General features: G+C 41.5%; 1 protein-coding gene across 4 annotated transcripts in view; it reads right to left on the bottom strand.

Moving 5' to 3' along the window:
* The window catches only part of SHOC2 (SHOC2 leucine rich repeat scaffold protein), a 63,399-nt gene extending 42,297 nt beyond the window's left edge, over nucleotides 1–21,102 (bottom strand). The window contains exons 1-2 of one of the 4 annotated variants that reach the window (XM_038140419.1): nucleotides 20,961–21,095; nucleotides 20,075–20,225 (exon numbers count right to left, since the gene is read on the bottom strand). The gene's annotated coding sequence lies outside the window, so the exon portion shown is untranslated. Of the gene's footprint in view, nucleotides 1–20,074; nucleotides 20,226–20,344; nucleotides 20,700–20,960 lie in introns of those variants that run through there. The other 3 variants (XM_038140421.1, XM_038140420.1, XM_038140422.1) reach the window with 3 other exon arrangements.

The raw sequence follows: 21,102 nt of genomic DNA, 5'->3' as shown, positions 1-21,102 counted from the left end.
TTTAGTTTTTCTGAGCAATACAACCTAAAACATTAATGCAATAAATGCTTTATTAAAAGTGCGGTAATGCAGGAACATTTTGCAGTTCTAGGAATAACACTACACTAATCACTGCGATTTGGCAATATAAATACCGATGCTTCCTGGTCACTATCTAACACAATATGAGGCTTGAGATAAAGGATTTCAGCCAACTGCTGTTCAAGTAAGGCTGTAAAAGCCTTAACTGTCTCCTAGCCACTACTGCAAAGCAGTGGGACCCCCCGAACAGGCTGTTCCCTGCATTCATTACTCCCAGCAGTCCCTCACTTCCCAGAGGACACGTTCAAGTGTCTTGTGACTTGTAAGCATATAAAAGTTTCCTGTGAGTTCACAGAGACGGCTTGAAGAAGAAATCGTTAAATGAAATAAAGAGTCTCCCACAGCTGAAACATTTCCCTCTCAAGCAACGAGGCAAACCAACAGCGGTCTTCTCTGCCAAAGGAAAATCATCGTGGCACGTCATCTTACAAAATGGTCACTTCTCAGCTCCACCTAAACCCTTACTGGTTCCCCTTCTGTGTTTTAGTAGCCAAACCAGGCACTTCAAACCATAAACATTTCTGATATTCTAAGCATGTAATATCTAAGGCATCATTTTCACTGAAGTGTAACACATTACACTCAACTGTAACAGAATTTTACTTCCGTAAGGTAGCAAGAGACATACAGGCCTGCATTTGAAAAGAATTTTTTTACTACATATAGAACTTTCTATCACAATAGGAATTATTTTTCTTTTCATTCAGTGTTTGTACTAAACTTAATCCACAGTATGGCTAGGGCTTTTCAACCTAAATAACAGCAGAGGATCATTCCAAATGCAAAACAAGCAGAAGAAATAAGGAATCAGCTCATACTTGACACTGTGGAGTAAGCAGACAATTATTCTACTACATAATAACAAATAAAATGTTCTGAGATTGCAATTCTGATCTAGGTATTTCTGATTAGTCAGCCCTAAGTGATTCTTAACAACAAGGCAGAGTTCAAACACTATCGGGTAATTGCAGCAACACCTCTTCACAAACAAGCACACACTAAAAAAAAATCTACCTTGCTAAAAGTATTTACCTTTTAATTAGAGCAGCATGGGATACATCAAAAACATTTTATATTCCAGTACACCACAAAGATGAACACATCAATAAGCAATGGATGAAATTTAAAGCTTAGCCCAAGTGGCTACAACGAATTTCCATTTTCAATACCACATATGCAAAAAAAAAAAAAAAAAAAAAGCCAACCCAAAGAAACCTCAACGAACAGAGTCACTACTTTCATTTGGAAACCCAAATAGCTTGAGCCAACGAGTCACTTGCAAACAAAGCACATTCTCTCCTACAATTTGCTAGCTTCAAACATCTGACCTACAGAGTTTTCATCGGTGTAAGTGCATTTCAGCTTCTGCCACTGCAGCCGCCATGGACCAGCTGGGAGCAAACTGCTGAATCAGTCATCAGCGGTTGCACAGCTCCTCTGAACACAAAACCTCACTCAGAGGTATGGAGACAGCAAGGGAACAACCAGCCATCACTCCACCAGAGATCAAAACCAGCCTCATCTATCTCAACAAAAGCAGTGCTCCTGAAATATGCCAGCTAGACAGCTTCTCTTCACTGGGAAGAAACCTGTTATTCCAGAATACAGGGTGCTCAATGGCAACAGGGCAATACTGTCATGGTGCCAGCTACCCTGCTTGGCTTGTTGAATAGAAAAGGCTGACCATTCAATTCATCTCAGTCCTCTAAGTGGATGGCCAGCAGATGGTAGTTCACAGACTACCAATTCAGCCTGATTTCACCACCCCAGGATGTGACACAGCTTTCACCCTAATCCCCTCTCATGCTGAGGGAGCGGCTTGTTCACTGCAGGCACAGCCTGAGCCTGTGGAGCTGGGTAAGGAGGAGGCCTGGGCCCTGACAGCCCTCCAAGCCCTTCAGAACATCTTCATCTGCCACAGGACTGCAGCCAAGAGCATCCCGACTGTTTGCTGCCTCCACGGCTGCCAAACAGCTGAGCGCAACCCAGCCTGGCATTCCAGCAAAACCTGGGGTCGAGGGAAAGACGGAGCAATCCTGAGTCCAAGGGGACAATAACTGCATTTAGACCATCTCTAAGGGCTTCCTTATGCTTCACTTGTGGTGTCTTAAAACTGCAAGCACGTCTGTAACTATAGGCACCTAATTATAAACCTATGTGCAGTTACACCTGGAGTAACTGTAACTTCAAAGACTTTGAAGGTTGATCAGTGTGTGCTTGCAGAACCAGGCAGATCTCCCAGGACATCCCATCCCAGCTTCTGACACAACCGTGCCCTTCCAGGGCAAATGGGCAGGCACATGGACATCACTGCTGGGTTTGAAGCTCTGGAATCCATCTTTTCACTCTCTGGTCACCAGCTCTGCTGCTCTCTGGAAGCATTTCCCTGCACTAAGTGCCAGGTCACATACCAAAGTCCAGAGCAGTCAGGACAAAAAGGCTCCACAGTTGCAGACAGAAAGCCACCTATGCAGACAGAAAGTCACCTACGCCTTAAGTTCCTAGGAGGCAGAAATAATCTTTTGTGCCCTGCCTTTGAACTCACCTAGCAAGTACAAAAATATACATACTGTGATTCATTCTGTGTGCTCCAACATTATTTTTATGAAGCACTTTCTCTTCTTCTCCTTTGCAGGAACAAAAACCCACTAGTTTTTTGGCCAAGTTATAAAATACCATTGCATGTTTTTGCAGAAACAGGCTCCCAAGAGCAAAGAATTCTGCTAGCTCCATGGAGCAGCTTATTTTAGTGTGTTAAAAGGTACTTTCTACATGTGTGGCCCCCCAGCATGTACCTTTTGAGCTGCGTGTCTCTATTTCCATGGCAACTCACTGTATCAGCAGGCTGTGTAATCCTGCACAATACAAGAAATTTGAAAATCCTAACTTTCTAAATGAAATAATTTTCCAGGATTTAGTGCAGGTTCTTATATCTCTTAAAAGGGTCCTTACAAATGGATATATTAGTCTAGAAAAACCCAGTTCTTGGTTTTGTGACCATACAACTTCTCTATCTATAGTGGCATACAACCTTCTGCAAGAGCAAGCACTCCCAATCCACCCAATACTCTCCTTTGAATAAAGATCACCCACTTGTAGCAAAAACTTAAATTGCAATGTAAAATAACCTTTCACTATCACCACTACACAGCACCCAGACACAACTATTCAGATCCCTCAACAGCTCCTATAAACAAAGGAAGCAACCTGCCACACACTGTTTTGTTACCAATTTGACAGAAAATGGCACTGGTCCCACCAAAGGTGATGATACAAACTACAAACCAGCATCAAATATTTTTCGTTCATTCATCATTTCCTCTGAGCAATAAAAACAACTTCTCAAAACAAAACATACTAAAAAGGAGACTAAACATGAATTACAAGCAAGAGAGAAAGTAAACACACAATGCAACAGCAGAGTAACACATTATCTACTAATTATCTATATTATCAACAAATTAAATTGTGTTGATCCTACAGAGATCGGGACAAAGCACACACAAAACCCATCACAGCTAAACAAAAACAATTACTATATAGAGTAGCATCCCATCCTGGACCCTAAGAGCAACACAGGATTATCTACCAAAAATCTTGTTTATTGTAGCAGTTCTCTGTTTATTTATCTCTGAATTTCTCTTTGAATTTGAGTAAGTTGGCTCACCTTCTTCCACATGCTTTTCTGTAATAATTAGGACTACTTCTCGAAGTTCAGTGCTGGATGATTATCAGTCCCTCAAATTTTCTGACCATAATTAGTGACTGTATGTCACTGGATCCTTTTGCAGAGGAACACTATGCTAAAAAAAAAAAAAACTATCTAAAAAAAACCTTAAGATTGTGTTTTTAACAAATTCTGTACATGAAAAGGAGCAATGACTCTTTACCTTCTATGTTTTAGCAGACAAAGCCACAATAACTACATTATTAGAGCTCAGCACTGAACAATATCTGGCCTCTCTTCAAGTTTTTTATTTTTTTTAGCTAGAATTATTTGCAGTTCCTGATCTTCAGTTAAGATGACAAAAGCCTGGACATATTTGTTTTATTGAACACCTAGTTTAAATATAACTAATGCATTGAAAAGGAAATCTGCAGTCACATTTACCTTTCAACTAACATTGTGAGTTTGGAAGATATAGAAGTGTCTGTCAAAGTCCAAAAAACACTTTACCCACAAGTTTTCAATTACACATCTCCTCAAGTTTAAAATCATTAACATATTTTGAATCTGACCAGTCCTTAGAAAATATCTAGCTCCTTGAACAAATCAGCATTCTTTCCAGAGAAAAGATAACAACCACAATCAGCATCAAATTTGCTCTAAGTGTACGTTTCTGCTTCAATACAACTAAATTACATAAAATTTATTTGAAAACTGCACAAAGATCAGCTAGAGTTGTTTCTTTATGACAGTATATTTCCCCAAAAGTTTATATTATATAGATAAAACAAATGTAGACTATTCTGAATGAAAAGTCAAAAAAATCTACACATCTTCCCCCATTACTGCTCAAGCAGTGTTCTTTCCAGTGAGGTTTTTTTGTTTGGTTGGTTTTGTAATCTGACTCTTTCAGATAAATGCATTTTACCTCATGAAAGCAACTGATTCGGGCCAGGGTAATATATATGTGTGTGTGTGTATATATGTATATATACAACATGAGGACAAAGAAATTGCTGGGTTTCAGATGACTAGATATAAGTTAAAATATTCTCCTCTCTTTTCTCCAGCAATCATTTGCCTAAACATGATGTGACCAACCACTTCTGCCATCCAAATACCCAGATGCAAGAACTAGAAACTGTCAAAGAGAAACGCTATTTTCCCTGTATTATGTGTGCCCACTCCAGCTGGAGTCTCATTTTTAACTGCTACATTTCTGAGCTTAATTGCATTCTGCCCACTCAGTTTCAACTGGCTTTGGCATTATTCCCTCCCTGTCCTCACCCTCTTATGCTGCATTTCTGCACACGGTTAAGCAGATTACCACATTCCAATGGGCACCACATTCCAATGGATTCCATGATCCTGCACCACTGCTTGAAACGATGCTCAGCCACAGCTGGAGAAGCCAAAGCAACTCAGAAATACCTTGGGGAACTCCACAAATTAATGGCACCATGGAAGTGTAGGCTCATTATACACCCTGAGGAGGTGATGAAGACCAAAATTACTCCCAAGCCTCTTTCAGAGCTTTCAACTGCTTTCCCCCATGGAGCATAACAGAATTAAACACAATGACAGAAAGCAGTGAAGTATTATTGAAACAAACAGATGCATTCCAGAGGTGATTCGGGTGGCCCTGCATACAGCCAGGGCTCCGTGAGAAAGGCTTCTTCAAACACATTGATCTGTAGAAGACTTCACTCCTTCAAGCTGACATTTGCCAGCATCTGCCCACCAGCCCTCAGGGTTTTTTGGATTGTTTTGGGGTTGGAGAGAGGGGCCTTCAGGTAACATCAGAATAGAGGGAAAAGGTAAGATAATTTACTTGGTTCAGCTGTTTGCAAGACTAACAGCTGGTAAAAGCACATGGCTTTGTTCAAGTTGAAGGTAATCTTAACACCAGTTTCATAACTATGGCATTTTTAGTTTAGACTAGGGACTTCAAATCTGTTACAAATGTTTGGTGCCACAGTGAATTTCATCACATATTCACTCCTGGCCACTCAGTCTAATAAGAAAACTAAAAGGAGTTCCTGTGGCAACAAAGCTCTGAGTATTTCATACAGCCTGAGCCTGCTTCACCTCTGCAACACCAACAGCTTCTGACACAAGACATTCCCACAGAGCAAGTCAAACCCAGAGGGGCCAACCAGGCCTTTCCTTTCAGCTGAGACACCCTCCTACCGTCCTCCCCACCTTCCTCTGGGTCACAGCAGGCACACAGAGGAAAAAGCTCCTGCCAGGAGCACGGGCAAGCTGAGAAAGAGGCAGGAGCTGGAGCAAGAACAAGGACAGGACGCTGGCAGGCACAGGTGATGGGCAAGAAGCAGCTGATAAGAAATTCTACATAAGAGAGTCCCACAGACATGAAAACACTGAGAAAATAATCAGTCAACAGGCACCACTCCTGCTCCTACACACTGCATGGAGAAGGGGTCTTGGAGATGGCAAAAGTATGTAGTGATTGGAGGGGTATTGAACACTGACAAGAATGGTCACCTACAGCACTGGAAGCCATCTCATGCACACCTACCTAATTCTGATTGCTTTATATTGAAAACTTAATTTTCATAACTTCTTAGGAGTATTTTAATTTAGCTTTTTACATCTTTTCTTCCCCACTCAACACTGAATGCACTAGCATTACAAAAAACCCAAAAATGACAGCATTTGAATTTATTGCAAGTTCATCCATGTTCTTTCAGATTCCCAAGATGATCCCAGAGATTTCTTTCCCAGGATAGCAGATAAAAGTGAATCAAGGACGAGAAAGAAAGCTCTGTTCACCTTCCTGTTAAGAACCACGAAATGTCCAGGCCTACCCTGAATTCTCCTCACCCTCACCCCCACTGTCACGGAGCCTGGTGCACAAAACACCCTCAGCCCCAGCACTGAACACTATTCTGCTCATAACTTTGAGCCCAATTAAAAGATTGTTTCACATATACTAACAATTCTGGAAAGCACATGATAAATTGGGTCCTTTCACAGGAACAAGATGTTTTCCTTCAAAAGAAAAAAAAAAAAAGTAAAAAGAAAGCGACTCTGATCCCTTCCAAGCAGATTCTTCAAAATCTGTTCAGATGAGGCATCCTTTTCTTCCAAAAAAAAAAACCACCAAAATGTCTTCAATCTTCAATTACAATTTTCCTAGAAACAGTGAAAAACATGATTTGCTTGTCAAAAATCAGCTCAGTGATAGACTCTTAGCACACTTGAAAGGCTTGTGTATTGCAGACGTAGAAAGCAGCAGCAGTGCTAACCTGAAAAACGTCATGGAAAAAATTTAGATGCAATCTGAATAAAACAACATTGTATAAATATTGCAACAATACCTTTTACCTCACCACTTTACAAAAAATTAAGAAGATAATGGAAATCTGAAAAAACTGATGAATAAGCTTGCTACCTTAAAGCTGCACCAAAGTTCATATCACTATCCTAACAAAATTAAAATCAAAATTTTACTATATGCCTATTTATACTGAGTGACATTTTTGCACCTTAATGGCCTTTCTTTCAGACAGAAAACAGATGTCATAAATGTCTAGATAATTCAGCAAGAAATTGTCTGCTAGTGAACATTTAAAATGCAACCCTTACAGCAGCTCACATACAACAGTCTCTCACCAGGCCTGCTGGTTTCCAGATATTTGTGCCTTGCAGAATCTGTTCCCATTGAATAGATGGACCAGAGGACTGCACTGAACTTTACAAGCTGAGAACAGGTGATTCCCTGCATTGGGATTGCCCACATCTGCTCCTCTCTGACCTGCACAGAGGCGAGGGTGCTCTCAGCTCCTTGCAGAGTGACCCTGACCCAGCTCCCAACTAACAGCTCAACAAGGTGATGGAGCCTTAATGTTTGCACTAATGCACAGGGCAGGAGAGGGGTACTTCAACCACTTAAGTGACATTCACATGGGTTGCACAGGTTGAACTAACTCAGATTAAAAGACAGTGAGTCCTTTTCAAACCAAGTGTAATCCAAAAAGTATTAGACATATGCTCAAAGCACTCAGAAAAAATATACAGCCTCACAAATTGACTTGAAGGACTGAACACATTTTAGTATGACAATATGCTCCAGAACAATATGTTCAAAATAAGGGTACTATATATATATATATATATATATGAACAGTATGAGAATGCTAAGAACATATCTGAGGACGTGAGAACAGAGCTCCTGAACAGAAAGGATAAGAAACTGAAACACTGTAGAAACATGGTACACCTGAAACTCTAAAAACAAATAAATAAAAATCAGTTTAACAAAGAAGTCGATTAACTGATTTTAACTAATACTTGCTACCTGCTTGGTCCCTCCTCACTCAACAATTCTCAAAATAGTGAGGAAGGAAAAAAAAAAAATCACAGGAATGACACTTCCAATAAAAACATAAAGGATGAAAAAAAGAGAGCAAACACCAGTACAGGTAAAAGAGAGATGAAAACCACCAGCATGCACCTGAAGTGAGACAGGACTACTGGGTACAAGCTGCAAGGAACTCTGACAATATACAGGAATAACCAAAGAGCAGCAGCAGACAGACAGGCAGGACATCAGAACTGGCTAAGAAGGATGTGTGGAACAGGACCTGAACTGCTGTGAGCCCTGCAACAGGGCACAACCAGTGCCACCCTCCCAGCCAGCCACAACATGCCAGAGCTATTCCTCCATCCCAGCACAACCCTGGCTCCATCCCTCCCTTTGCTGCAAGGCAAGAAACAGTCCAGTTTCATGCACTGTTTTATTCCTATCTGGGGCTAAAGGATCAGCACATGTCTGAGAAAACCTCCTCCCCACCAGCCCCCAGCTCCTGTGATTCTCGGGCATAAGTTGTGCAGACAGGGGCAGCTTCTCTTCCCCACAGTTCCTCCTTCCTCCTCCCCTTCTTACATTCTCTGACAATAATTCTTCAAACAGGAGGTGGAGAAGTTGCAATCTGAAGAGCTGAATATCAGTGAGTACTGCACAAATTCCTACCAAACCAAAAGCTTCTGTAATTCTTACAGAGTAGCATAACTAGTCTGACAACCGTCAGTACTAGCTTAGTACTGAAGCACGCTTAAATGCTATAAACATAAATTAACATTTCTTTAAAAACAAGTATACACATTAAATCACTTTATATTAGATCAGCATCCTATGGAGATCAAATTCAGACATGATGCAAAGAAGGATATTTTCATTTTAAATGATTCTTGCTTTCTAAGGCTAAATTTGATCCGTGCTTGTGAGGACTACTAGTTGGAAATATGACTGTGAGAAAAAGGTTTAACCACAGCCTCTGTTTTTGACACACTGTGTGCTGTCCTCTAACTCCTAAATCCCTCATGTCAGATCTGTGCAGATGATACTGTTTCACTGCTCTTTTTTCTCACAACCAACTTTTAGCTCATTTTGCAAAGCAAATAACACAACCACTAAATCCAGACCAGATGATCCCTGCCAACACTCAGACTCATCACTGTGGGCTGCATTACAGCATGATCTTACACAGCACCATTTTGTTCCTACTTCTAGCATTTATCAATAAATTCTTATTTTGATTCAGGAGCTCTTCATCTCTCTCCAGAAGAATGTGGTATCTTCAATGGATATGGGTCCACTTCTTCTCATATTAATAAACACACTATAGCTGTAGAAATCTGCTAGAAAATTGTCTATGCCCTTCATCCTTTAGTCATGCTACCATTATGTCTAGATGGGACTATAAAGTGCTATCTAAGAAAAAACTCAGTGTTAAAGTATTTATTGCCCAAATAGCCCTTCCACCTGTCCTTTAGAAATAGGAAGCAAATCACTGCCCTGCAAGGCAGTTCTGGCCTGTGGACTGCTTCCAAGCCATGCTGCCCTGCATGCTCCAACATATTAGTCATGCCTACATATACAATAAATGAAGTTGCTAATAGAGATACAAAAGGCTGAACATTAAATAAAAAAGGGAGATAACACAGCAAATCCAAATAAGGCTGAAAAAATACCATCTGTTCCAGTTAAAATTCCTTCATCATCTGTATTATCATCAGGAGCTCTCCATTTGTTATTTATTATTTCTAGATACTGTTTCGAATATTAGGAGGCTTGCATAAAAGCCACATTACTTAATTCAAGTAGCACTAGTTGTCACCAGAAGTACCAAAACAAAACTGGGAGTGATCCACAAGTGACTTTGGTAAACTTCACAAAGTGCAAAGTAATTCTCCCCCCTACCTTTATATGTATGTGTATATACATATATGTATAGGTACGTATATATGATTATAAGGGCATAATAAGAACTATTGTCAGCATACCAGAGCACCTCACACTGAAAAGTGACCCTTAAGGCAAGTGACCCTTAAAGGTAAATGAAAAGCTTGACCTAAAAGAATCACTTCCTTGCAGTGGCTAATTACTCTGCTGTGTGATCACCTGTTTAAGCTTCCACTTGTCACTGCTATTCAATCTGGGATATTTCGTTTACATTTGGCTGCAAGCACTAGGCAGTGGTAAAAGCTGCACATTCATAATGATACTAATAATCAAAACCAAGCGCTAGCCTTGGATGAAAAGTGCCCATGATCAGAGGAGGTCAGAAAGGGCCATACAACCAGCCCCCCACATCTGACTGACGAGAACTTACAGCACTCACTAGCTGGTAATTAAGAGTTTTGACAGCAAGGAAAATGAGAATCCAAATTAATCCTAAATGCTGTGATTCTGGACTAATCATCTCTGTAATGCATCAATAACTTCATATTTTGGCGTAGCTACCTGAAAAGTGGTCCAAAACTGGTGAAAAGATTATTTTCAGCATAAATAATTCTATTCTATTAATCAGGTTCTGCCCATTTACTTTTGGTAACTGAAGAGCAGCACATTTGTAGTGGATGAATATATACACACACCTAAAGTACTTCTGGAAGATCCATCAAAGCAGAACCCCACAAAAGAAAACTTGTTAATTAGTTCCTGAGTTCCTAGCCTCATTTAGTTATAAGCCAGGCTATACAACACTGAATTTACATAAAAATCATAACTAAGATATATCCAGAGCTGTTACAGATCTCACCCTCCACTACTGGAGAAAGTTGCTTACACAGGAAAGAAAACTTAGTCTTGGAAGGGATTTAAGGAGTCTCAGCAGTAATTTTACACTCTGCACCTAGAAAACTAGAAATTCAGTCCAGGAGCTTTTACAGCCACATACAACCCAAGCAGAACTTTTTCCTCACATGACATACAACTCACTGCTCTATCACTGGAAAAGCGCATGAGAAAATTCAAATCATTATTAATTTCTATTTAGAAACAGCAATTTGAAAGTGGCACTCACATACAAACTCTCCATGCTCTCCCCTGACTTATATTAGAAAACTTTACACCTCTAGACTTGCAAACAGAGTAGTTCAATGATGGAAGCATAGCAGTGACCTGGAAAAAGTTCAGGCATGCACACATACCTGAATGTGTGCATTAAGATAAATGGAGGCAGGATACCTCACGTTACCTCAGGATAAGGGAATACAGACAAGCAGTAGCAATGAGTAGCTTTCATGCTCTCTACACCCTTTTGCCTTGCATTAACTTGTTTCTGCGTCACAAAATAAGACATTTACAGCCAAGATTAAAAAAATACATTCTGGATCATTTCTTTTTGTCAGAAGGTATTTCAACTATTAATTATGCAGATCAGAGATGAAGAGGGAGCAAAAATCACATTGTAAAAGTACAAAGCAATGCAAAAATCAGTAGAAGCAGCTCTCAAGGATACTTTTAGATTACCATGGTATACAACTGATCAGCTTATATTAAATACTTCTGAAAGACAGACAGCAAGCTGGCCCAAAGAACCAACAGCATGCAAACTGTGAAAGTCTCCCTGCTAACATAAAGCAGGTTTAAGTGGAAAAAACAAAACAAACCAGTTTCAGTAGACACTGAAAATCACAGGACTGAAAGCTGTGACAAACACAGATTTCTCATTCCAAGACTTTACAGGTTGAGAACAACACAAAGATTTGCCTACAGAGACTGAGGGTGTATGCCCATAGTTTATACACACCACGAGCTTTGAAGCTGAGAGCACCTTTTAGTATTCTTAATACAGAGGCTCACTAAGAAATAAGAGGTCACATACAGATTACAACCATTTCAGGATCCTTTCAGGCCACATGACTACTTGTTACCACACTGTACATTCGAAGATGCAGCACGCTACCCTCCGTGGTTCCCCCAGACAACAAAGACCTCACTGCAGCCATGGGTTTGTGCCCATCTGCCTTTATCCACCTTCCACTTGGCTGGGAGGAGTGAGGAGTTTGGGGCTGGATCCAGCTCTGTTCCTCAGCCATGGTGAGCTTGGTGTCTTCAAGACACATCCTAGGACTGAGTTTCAGCTCCCACTGGCTCACGGGAGGGAAGGCAGAGCTATCCCACTGCCATTGCTGCTGGCCAAAATCGCCCCTGTAATCTGTGCCTTAATTTCTCTAATGCAAAAGGGATAGTACAAATCACATATAAAGGCAAGAAAATTTATTCAAGACTATAAAAGCCTACAAGGTCTTTTTGATACTGCAACAGCAAATTCAGAAATAACTATGATTCTTCCAGGGCTTCTGAAGCAGAACACCTCACCAAAGGCAAATGCACATCTTGAGATGTGAGCAGCTGCTCCAGCAGAGAAAAACTAGTTCCTTGTTCTCCTCTCTCTCTCTTTTATTTTTACACAACCTGATTTTGAGGAAAACATTTGGGTTTTCGTTACCACAGGAGGGCAGGAGCATGTAACACTCCTGTCGATTTCTTCTAAGAGACAGCAGAACAAACAGTGGGAGCTGGAATGCAGAAAGAGCCAAGTCAGAGACCCGGAGCGTGATGAAAATTCAGCCCTAGCAGCGGAGTTAACTGCTTGCTAATGAAGGCGTATGCATCCCATCTGCTGACTACAGAAGAGCTGGAACGGTTTCAAAAACAGCCCAAGACAGACATATCATCAAATATGTGATGTGAACGTTGTGATCTATACTCAGAAGTTTACCCCACGGATTTTGGCAGGGCCGAGTACAGACCCAGACACACACGGGCACTGAGGCGACGGGACACGAACCGTGTCCTTGTCACACGTTAACTGTCACTGCCCGGTGAGAACAGGAATCCTTCCAGTGGAATTTGTTTATTCATTAATTCTGATTTCAGGAGAAAGTTCTGGCATGCACCCAGCAGCTAATTGGTTCAATAAACAGCATCTCGGTTTAGAAGAAGAAAACATGATACTACAGTGAGAACATGTAACCGAAACCTCGATAGCTGGGTATGACTTAGGGCTTCTCCAAAGAGCTGCCCTGCAAAGAGATAAGTTTTAAAAGACAAGACAGGATACAGCCCAAATGCAAGAAACAACTACAAACATTTATCTGAAGACTTCTTATGGGGAAGAGAAAAGAGAATTTACTACTGTAAAAATGTCCCTAATGATGACCCGAAACACAGAAAATAAATTTATGGATGAAATCACGGGGAGAAAAAAAAATCCATCTTGTTGTATTTGAATTCTGAATTTCAAATCATAGGTATAATATTTAAACTTTTGTTCCCTCCCAGCTAGGTCTGCCACACACAATATGCTATAAAGACAGCTGCCAAACCATTTTTTGAGTATTCCAAAAAGGAAGTATGTAGCCCACCATGAAAAACAAATACAAATACCTGAAACCTATTATCATCTGCATACTGTCAGAGAGTTCAAAAGACATGAACAGACTTACCAAAACAAAATCTGCTGCACTAAAACTAGCTCCCAGGTATTTTCATTAGTGCTATTTACTAATACGAATTTATTTCCCTTTTCATGAAATCTACACTTTTAAATTCAATAAAGCTCATGCAAGTGCCAGTATTATAAAGTTCTCTTCAATAAGTAATATTTTTGGTTTTGTAAGTACTGAACAATAGCCATCAGATTTGAAGAATTATTAGAAAAGTAATTGTCACAATTTAACACATTAACAAGAATATTTGAGCTGAGATTTCATTTTACCCATACACCCCTTCAATAAGAAATTTGAGCAAATCACTCCAAATTATGCATATTATATATTCTTGGCTTTAGACCCTTTGATTGTACAGTCATTTCTCTACATGAACCATTTTTAAAAGTCATGTACTCTATGTGCTACATCAGAAGAAACAGCAAAATGGGATTTCATGGTAAATCCTTCATATTCTGCTATGATCAGCATTTTGCAGGACTACACAGATGAATTCTCTGTTAGCCCTCCACTTCCTTGTTTAGGAGGCCACTTTTTCACACTATTTCTTTTTATAAAGATCTATTTTTGACTGCAGTGGACTTTTGTTTACATATTAAGCCACCTGATGCCTCCAGGAGACATATAGTTTGCTAGTGAAGTCATTTTCTCTCTGCTACACACAGTGACTCCATGTAACTACTCACCTTTTAACAGGAGTTGGTATTTGCAGCAATCTGCAAAAGACTCCTGGCTGTGCAGTTATCCCTTGGAATTAAAAGAAATGCACAGTTCTGCTTTTCTGCAGCAGAGGGGGAAGGGGAATATAACAAAGCACAAAACTCCAACACCACAATTTCAGAAACACAACTTCTCATCTAATGAAGAGAATAATGATTGCTCAATTTTTTCCTTTGCCTTGGACAGCTGCAGGTTGATTGGGGGGGTGTTGAGTTGGGAGAGAAGCTTGGAGAGAAATTACAAGGTGTTCTTTTTTCTAATGAGGATAGAATGATGCTAGATTAGGTCTAACACAAACAAAAAAAGAAGACTGAAGCTAAGAGTCTGAACCTTTCCATAGCACTTTCCTCAGCACCTGCAGTTGCACTGTACACAGAGCTTTAGCTAATTATCTATAAATTTACTACGACCTTCACTACTGTGCAATATAAGCTTTAAGTTGTGACACGCTGAATAGGTTTCTTTTGTTTATATAAGAAAAGTCTATGCAACAGTTAAGAAATAGTAAAAAATAGTAAAAAAAAGAGCTTTTTTTTTTTTTTTTTGCTCTGAGCATTTTGACACAACGTGAGTATTTCCTCCCAGGACAATTCTCAATAACCACGATTAATGCTGTGTATTACAAAACAGATTATAACTTTCAGCATCAAAAAAATTTACAATAGTCAGGAATCTTTCTATACAGGAGATTGGACAGTTCACATGCTACAATTACACAGACCAGCATTACTGGCAGTCACAGGACAGAAGCCTCACAACAAAGAGAAAGCAAAATCCCCTATTTGCCAAGATTTAAATGGCTGGGGCACAGGCAAGAGAAAGGAAAAGGGAAAGAGAGAAATCTGACTCCTCACGATCATTGCTGCACCTCAGCTACAAACAAATATCTGGCCCTGGTTGTTTTGGCTGCCAGTCAGGTATTTCCTTCATAATAGTAATAAATATACTTACTTTTCTTCCCAGTCAAGACAACATGCCAGACCAATGGATTGTTCTGACCATTCAAACTGTCATGAAACAACTCTTCAATTTCTGATTGATTACTAATTCCTATTAGGATGGAGACACTGAAAACACAGATCTAAATACAACTGCAAATCCTGAAGTGGTTTTGCCATAGTTCTTGATGTACTAAACCAACAGTATCTGTAATATCTAACAGATAATTAAAATCAATATATATCTGTACATGACATATAGATACACCACAGCTTAGTGTTCACAGGTATTGGGGTTTCAAGATTATTTTTATGCTTTCACATAACATCATTTAACCTTGCATTTTCTTGCCCATCACTATAGTTATTCTAAACTTCTAATAGACACAATTTTTTGACAATTTTTGTTAAAAGTACTGTACTATACTAACACTTATGTTGTTTGCAGCTTTACACAGAATACTTCATATGTAAGTGAATCACCCATCATCATATAGAAGTCCTAAGTAAATTTAGGATTCCTACAATACTATCACTTACTGTTTCAGAAAACAGTTTCTGTAATTTTAGTTCTTACAACAAGCTCATTCTGCATATCCTTAACCTGAATAACTCATACTGCTTTAATATGTGCAAACAAGTGGAAGAGTGACAAGCTACTAACATCAGCTATATTAAAAAAACCCTAACACTTAATTTAAACATACCTTTCTTGCTGCAGTTTTCATACACCAAAACACATAAGATAGAGCGAGCCCTAGGATTAAAACAGATTTGCCAAAAAAATAGAAATACTAGTTTCATGTACTACCATTCCCAAAATTTGACACATTGCATTAATAACAAGTCGATAGCCACAAGAAAAGCTGCGTTCTCTGATGATATTAAAAAGTCTCTATGCATCTATTAATCACTAAGAGTCAAGTACGTGATACTGATCACTGTTCTGTTTAACAACTCTGTAAAGCAAACTTTTGACAGACAGGTGATGGCAATCTGCCACCAGTTCCCAAAAAGAGTGTCTGCTTTCAGTCACATCCCTGTATCGACACTTTCAATAAGTCAACAAATGTTTCAGCACCAAAACAACGGTGGCACAATGTTTCACATTGCTTATGTAGAAAGTATTCTCACAGACCTCCATAGGATTTCTGGAGTTAATGCAAAACAAAACCTCAAGCAAACATGTTTTGCAACCCCAAATATAGTGAGTTTAGAAATAGTTGGTGAAAAACTGCTAAAGCTTGAAATTTTTTTGCCTCCAAGTGCATGTATCAACCTGTGGGCTGAAAGGAGTGGGAGACCAGAACATAGCTAAGTTAAAATTGCATCTCATCACAAACAAGCCTCACTATTTAACAGGGATGCACTTCAGAACCTCTCTCCAAAGCAATACCAACCACGAACAAGATCTGTGCTACAGAAAGAACCTATTTTAAAGCCCAGCAGTCAAAGCAGTGAGTGAATTGAGATGTGCTGCAATATTTATGCAGCCATTATAATGCAAATGCGGAAGGTATTAGAAAGGCCATTTGCATTGGTGCACAGCCCCTTCAGTCAGCGCACAATGCCGACAGAAGGAACAATTAGGATGCATGCATAACAAAAAGCCTCCGAGCACAGGGTAGGCAGGTCCACTGAACCGGATACAATATCTACAGGATCAACAGGGCTCCATGGAAATACTGCCTGCTGGATCGCACCGCACCTCTTGCTCACACTCGGAATATGAAGCGTCCTTGGGCACAAAAGCACGCAGATATGAGCAAAGCAGAGGTGAGAGCGAGCGACAGCCAACTTAATGCGAGCACCAGCCCCATGTCTCACAGGACAGCAACCGAGCTCTCGGTCCCCAGGGCTGCTCCTCCTGGCAAAATCCCCCACCACTAACACACAGCAGCAAACTTGCAACTTGGCTCAAAAATAGTAAATAAAAATCGGGTACGTACTTTCCTGTGGCAAAAGAAAAAAAAAAAAAAAAGCTCTCCAGCACTGGTTGAGACAGACAGGGAGGCAGGCGAGCAAACCAGGATCTAATGCACATCCACTCTGAGAACTGACTACGCTTTTGTAGAGAAAGCAAAAAGCAAACTAATAGACTCAAGTATTTACCTTTTTTTTCCCCAACATGTACACCTTAATGGCAAAACAATACTAAAACAATGAAGTATACAGACAAGCCAGATTGTTTTAAAAAAGTTATTTAACCGTGCATCCTAGTATTTATCTACACCAATTCACAGCCTCTTAATATATCCTCACAGTAGTCAGCATGTCTGCAATTATATGATGGGCTCTGTTCTCTCATTTCTCTTGTAGGGCAATACAGATAAAGTACCTCTTAAACTGCGACAAATCTTAAAGCAGTCTAAAATCACCACACAGCACAAACTGACTTTTTTAAAAGAAATTATAAACTGCCCATAATTTCTATACAAAAGATATATTACCTGGAGGTTAATGCTGGAAAAAAAAATCTTAGTAATTAAAATTCCCTATTCATCCAGAGACCTGGATATCTTGAAAATGCCTTTATTGAACCAAATTTGACGTTGGAGAATTCCCAGATTTATAATAGTACGTGATGTGTATTTCGCAACAGAGTCAAGGCAAAGCAATGCAGCAAAAAACAAGCGAATTAAGGTCAATGGCTAATACAGCAAACATTACCTTGCTTTTTATAACAACCTGTTACATTTTATCCTGGTCCATTTTGTAACACAGCAAGACCACTGTATCAAACAGACTGAACTAAGTCAGCCAGTCTCCACGAAAACGAGAGTTCTTTTTATCTGGACCATCAGTTGTAACTGGCATTTTAATCTTCGCTACTGCATCCTCCCCAGCCCTCTCACACACACACAAACCCACCAAAAAGCGAGAGGCAGAAACATCTCCTCTGAGATGCAGTTGCATGCAGTAAAAATAAATACAAGGTATTACGACAACAGAGCGAAAAGCAAACCTCACTTCAATTAAAAGAGCATCCACTGAAAAATAAAATCAAAAGCAATGAGCCTCGAAGCGCTCTGGGTGGGAAATGCCACTGGCCACGCTGAACGGGAGGGCATGGTGGGCCGGACATGAGGACATGCCACCAGCTTTTCCTGCACCCAGGAACAACACAGATACCCCAAACCCAGGCGCTGGGGAGGACAGGGGCAAGGCGGGCACCAGGGACAGCCTTCCCGGGGGCTGTGGTGGGACACAGGAAGGGACAACGCTGCCTTCCCCTCTCACACACAAGTCTTCATCTTTCCTCAGACACGAAGGAGAACCTGCTCCTAGAGAGACATGGCTCCTTCCTAGCACCCACCCAAATTCTCCACAGGGACCACTGAGGTCTCTTAAGGCAGTTTTATTTCTTTGCTACCATAGTAAACCTTCCCAAAACAGAGCTTTGTTATTTACTGCCCTTCCTCAGCCTTGTCAAGAAGGGATCACAGAATGTGATCCTTATTTCAAACATGCAGAAGATGCTTTGACAGCTCTAATTCAATTACCATGCATGAGCACCGTGCCCACACGCAAGCATCTACATCCACCTATTTCACGGGTGCTGGACACAGCTGCCAGCTCACGGTGACAAGCCAGGAGTGCCACACACACGCTGCTCCAGCAGAAACATGCTTTTCTAGAAAGCCACAGCCAAGTCACAATCAATCCAAGGGTTTCCTAAAAGGCACACGCACAGCAGTGATCTTCCGAGCAATTAATTTCTGCGCATAGGCTAACGGCGCAGGGAGACAGCTGGAGAAAATATTCCTCGTCTGAAGGAATCCCTTCAATCACACAAAATTCCTGGAGGAGAATACACCCGTCAGTGCGATTAAAGTGTCAACATAACAAAGGAACGCCCCTCCCAGCACCTCCTGCCTCACAGATATGCCACGCTGGAAAGGAAAAACTACACCGGGAACAGCAGCTCCTCACAACCAGAACTGTTCATGGACCCTCCCTCGCCATCGCCACAAACAAAAAACACTAGGGATTGTTTCTAGAAAGAGCACACAGAGGGACGTGGAAGAAGACAGCATCCTCTTTGAGGATCCCTCAGTATTCCTCAAAGGAAAGCTGCGGACACAAGGAGAGCTTTGTCTGGAATCATCTTTGTGTATTACAAGGTTACATATAAAATTAGTTTTGCCTAATATACATGCTTCGCCTTGCCACATGTACAGAAATGCTGATGGCCGACAAACAGCCTAAAATTAAAGGAACACGGCTTCAAATTAGTAAAATTATCTCCCATTTTACTCACCCAGAGCAAAGAATAATTACACAGAAAACAAAATAGTGAAATCCAAAACATTCAAGGGGAATTAAGATGATAAGGGTGTTATTAAAATTAAAATGTATGCACAGCAGTGTAATAACAAATTCATAAGATACTGTAAATCTTTCCCAAAACCAGACTAGGTTTATATCAAGATCACCATACAACATATGCCTGAAATATGGCTGTAAATAAGCGTGATTTAATTTGACCACCACCTCCTTTTAGCCCTTGATTTTATAAACAGAAGTATATCATAATGATTAGTGTTTAAAAAAAAAACCAAAAACAAACCAACATACACAGTTTAGGAGGTAAAAAGAACAATATATAAAGTCAAACATGCAAACAAGAAACAGTAGAAAATTAAGACCCTAAAGGTAATTACCAAAACCATCTTAACTTCTATTCTGATAGTCAAAAAAAAAATCCCCACCAAGTACTGCAGCAATGAAAATACACACAACTCCTTGATCATTAATATTCTGCCTCAAAAGTCTGCACATGTGCAGAACGCAATGCTTCCACAGTCCCACCTCAAAAACACAACTTCAAGATTACCAGTACTATTTCAGCACTTCACAGTTGTTTTCTCACACACCGTGACATTTTATTCCATGTCCATACCTGCTCCTAAATAGGATGGACAAGTGAAGCAGCAACACAGTTTCACCAAACTTCAGTTCTGCTGAATTGCTGTGTAGCTCACGCCCAGTCGCAATTTTAGTCAAGGCGGCCGTTCACCTTACTAAGGTTACTACAGCTTTTGAAGCATTTCCTAGGGAAAGACACGAACAACTCGGTGAAGACGCCTTCTACAGCCACAAATATACGCGGGAAGCTGTCACACCGCTTTTCTCCGTCACACCTCTCTGTTTTAAATACCGGGAAAATCACCTGGCTAGACAGGAAGGCGACGACTTTTGAAACGGGGTTCTGTCTCTGTGGCTCCATCAGAACTGCCACAATAAATACACCGGGTGAAACAGGAAAAGAGCCTCACGCCTCTGCGAGAGGGTGGGGGACCGCACTGACACGGGCAGAGGCAGCGGTAATCATTACCCGCACGCCGGTAATCATTACCCCGAGCGCCGCGGCCACTACACACACGCCAGTTCGCTTCAATTTCTCCGTGCCAGCTCCCGGCACCGAGAGCTGGCGGGGAGGAGGAGAGGTGAGGCTGTAAGACGGAGCTTCCTCCTTTCTTTTTGTTGTTATTGTTGTTGTTGTTGCGGCGGTCGCTGCCATCGCCCGGCAGCCCCTCGGCCGAGCCCCGCGGGGGCGATGGCCGCCCCCGGCCCGGCCCGGCCCGGCCCGCCCCACCTGCGCCGGGCTCCGCGGACCGGGCGGGGCAGCCCCGCCGGGGCGGGCACGGGCTCCCCGCCGGCCGCCCCGCCGCCCCCACCTGCGCCCCGGCCCTCCGCGCCTTTGTGCCCGCGGCCTCCCGCCGCCCCCGGCCGCCGCCGCTGTCAGCCGCCGCCCGGCCGAGCCCCCCGGCCCGCCCGCCCCGTACCGTGCGGCTCCGCCATCCTCCCGCGGCGCGCTCGGCAACCGCTCCGCGCCCGGCCCTGCCCTGCCGGCCACCGTCTGTGCGCACCGAGCCGTCACGGGACCGCCCGCCCACGGCCCTCCCGCGGCTCTCGGGGCGGGCCCGC

Source organism: Motacilla alba, chromosome 6 (assembly GCF_015832195.1).
Source record: "Motacilla alba alba isolate MOTALB_02 chromosome 6, Motacilla_alba_V1.0_pri, whole genome shotgun sequence".
Classification (NCBI taxonomy): Eukaryota; Metazoa; Chordata; class Aves; order Passeriformes; family Motacillidae; genus Motacilla; species Motacilla alba.
The sequence above is the reverse complement of the archived record's forward strand: the minus strand, read 5'-3'. Positions and strand labels throughout refer to the sequence as shown.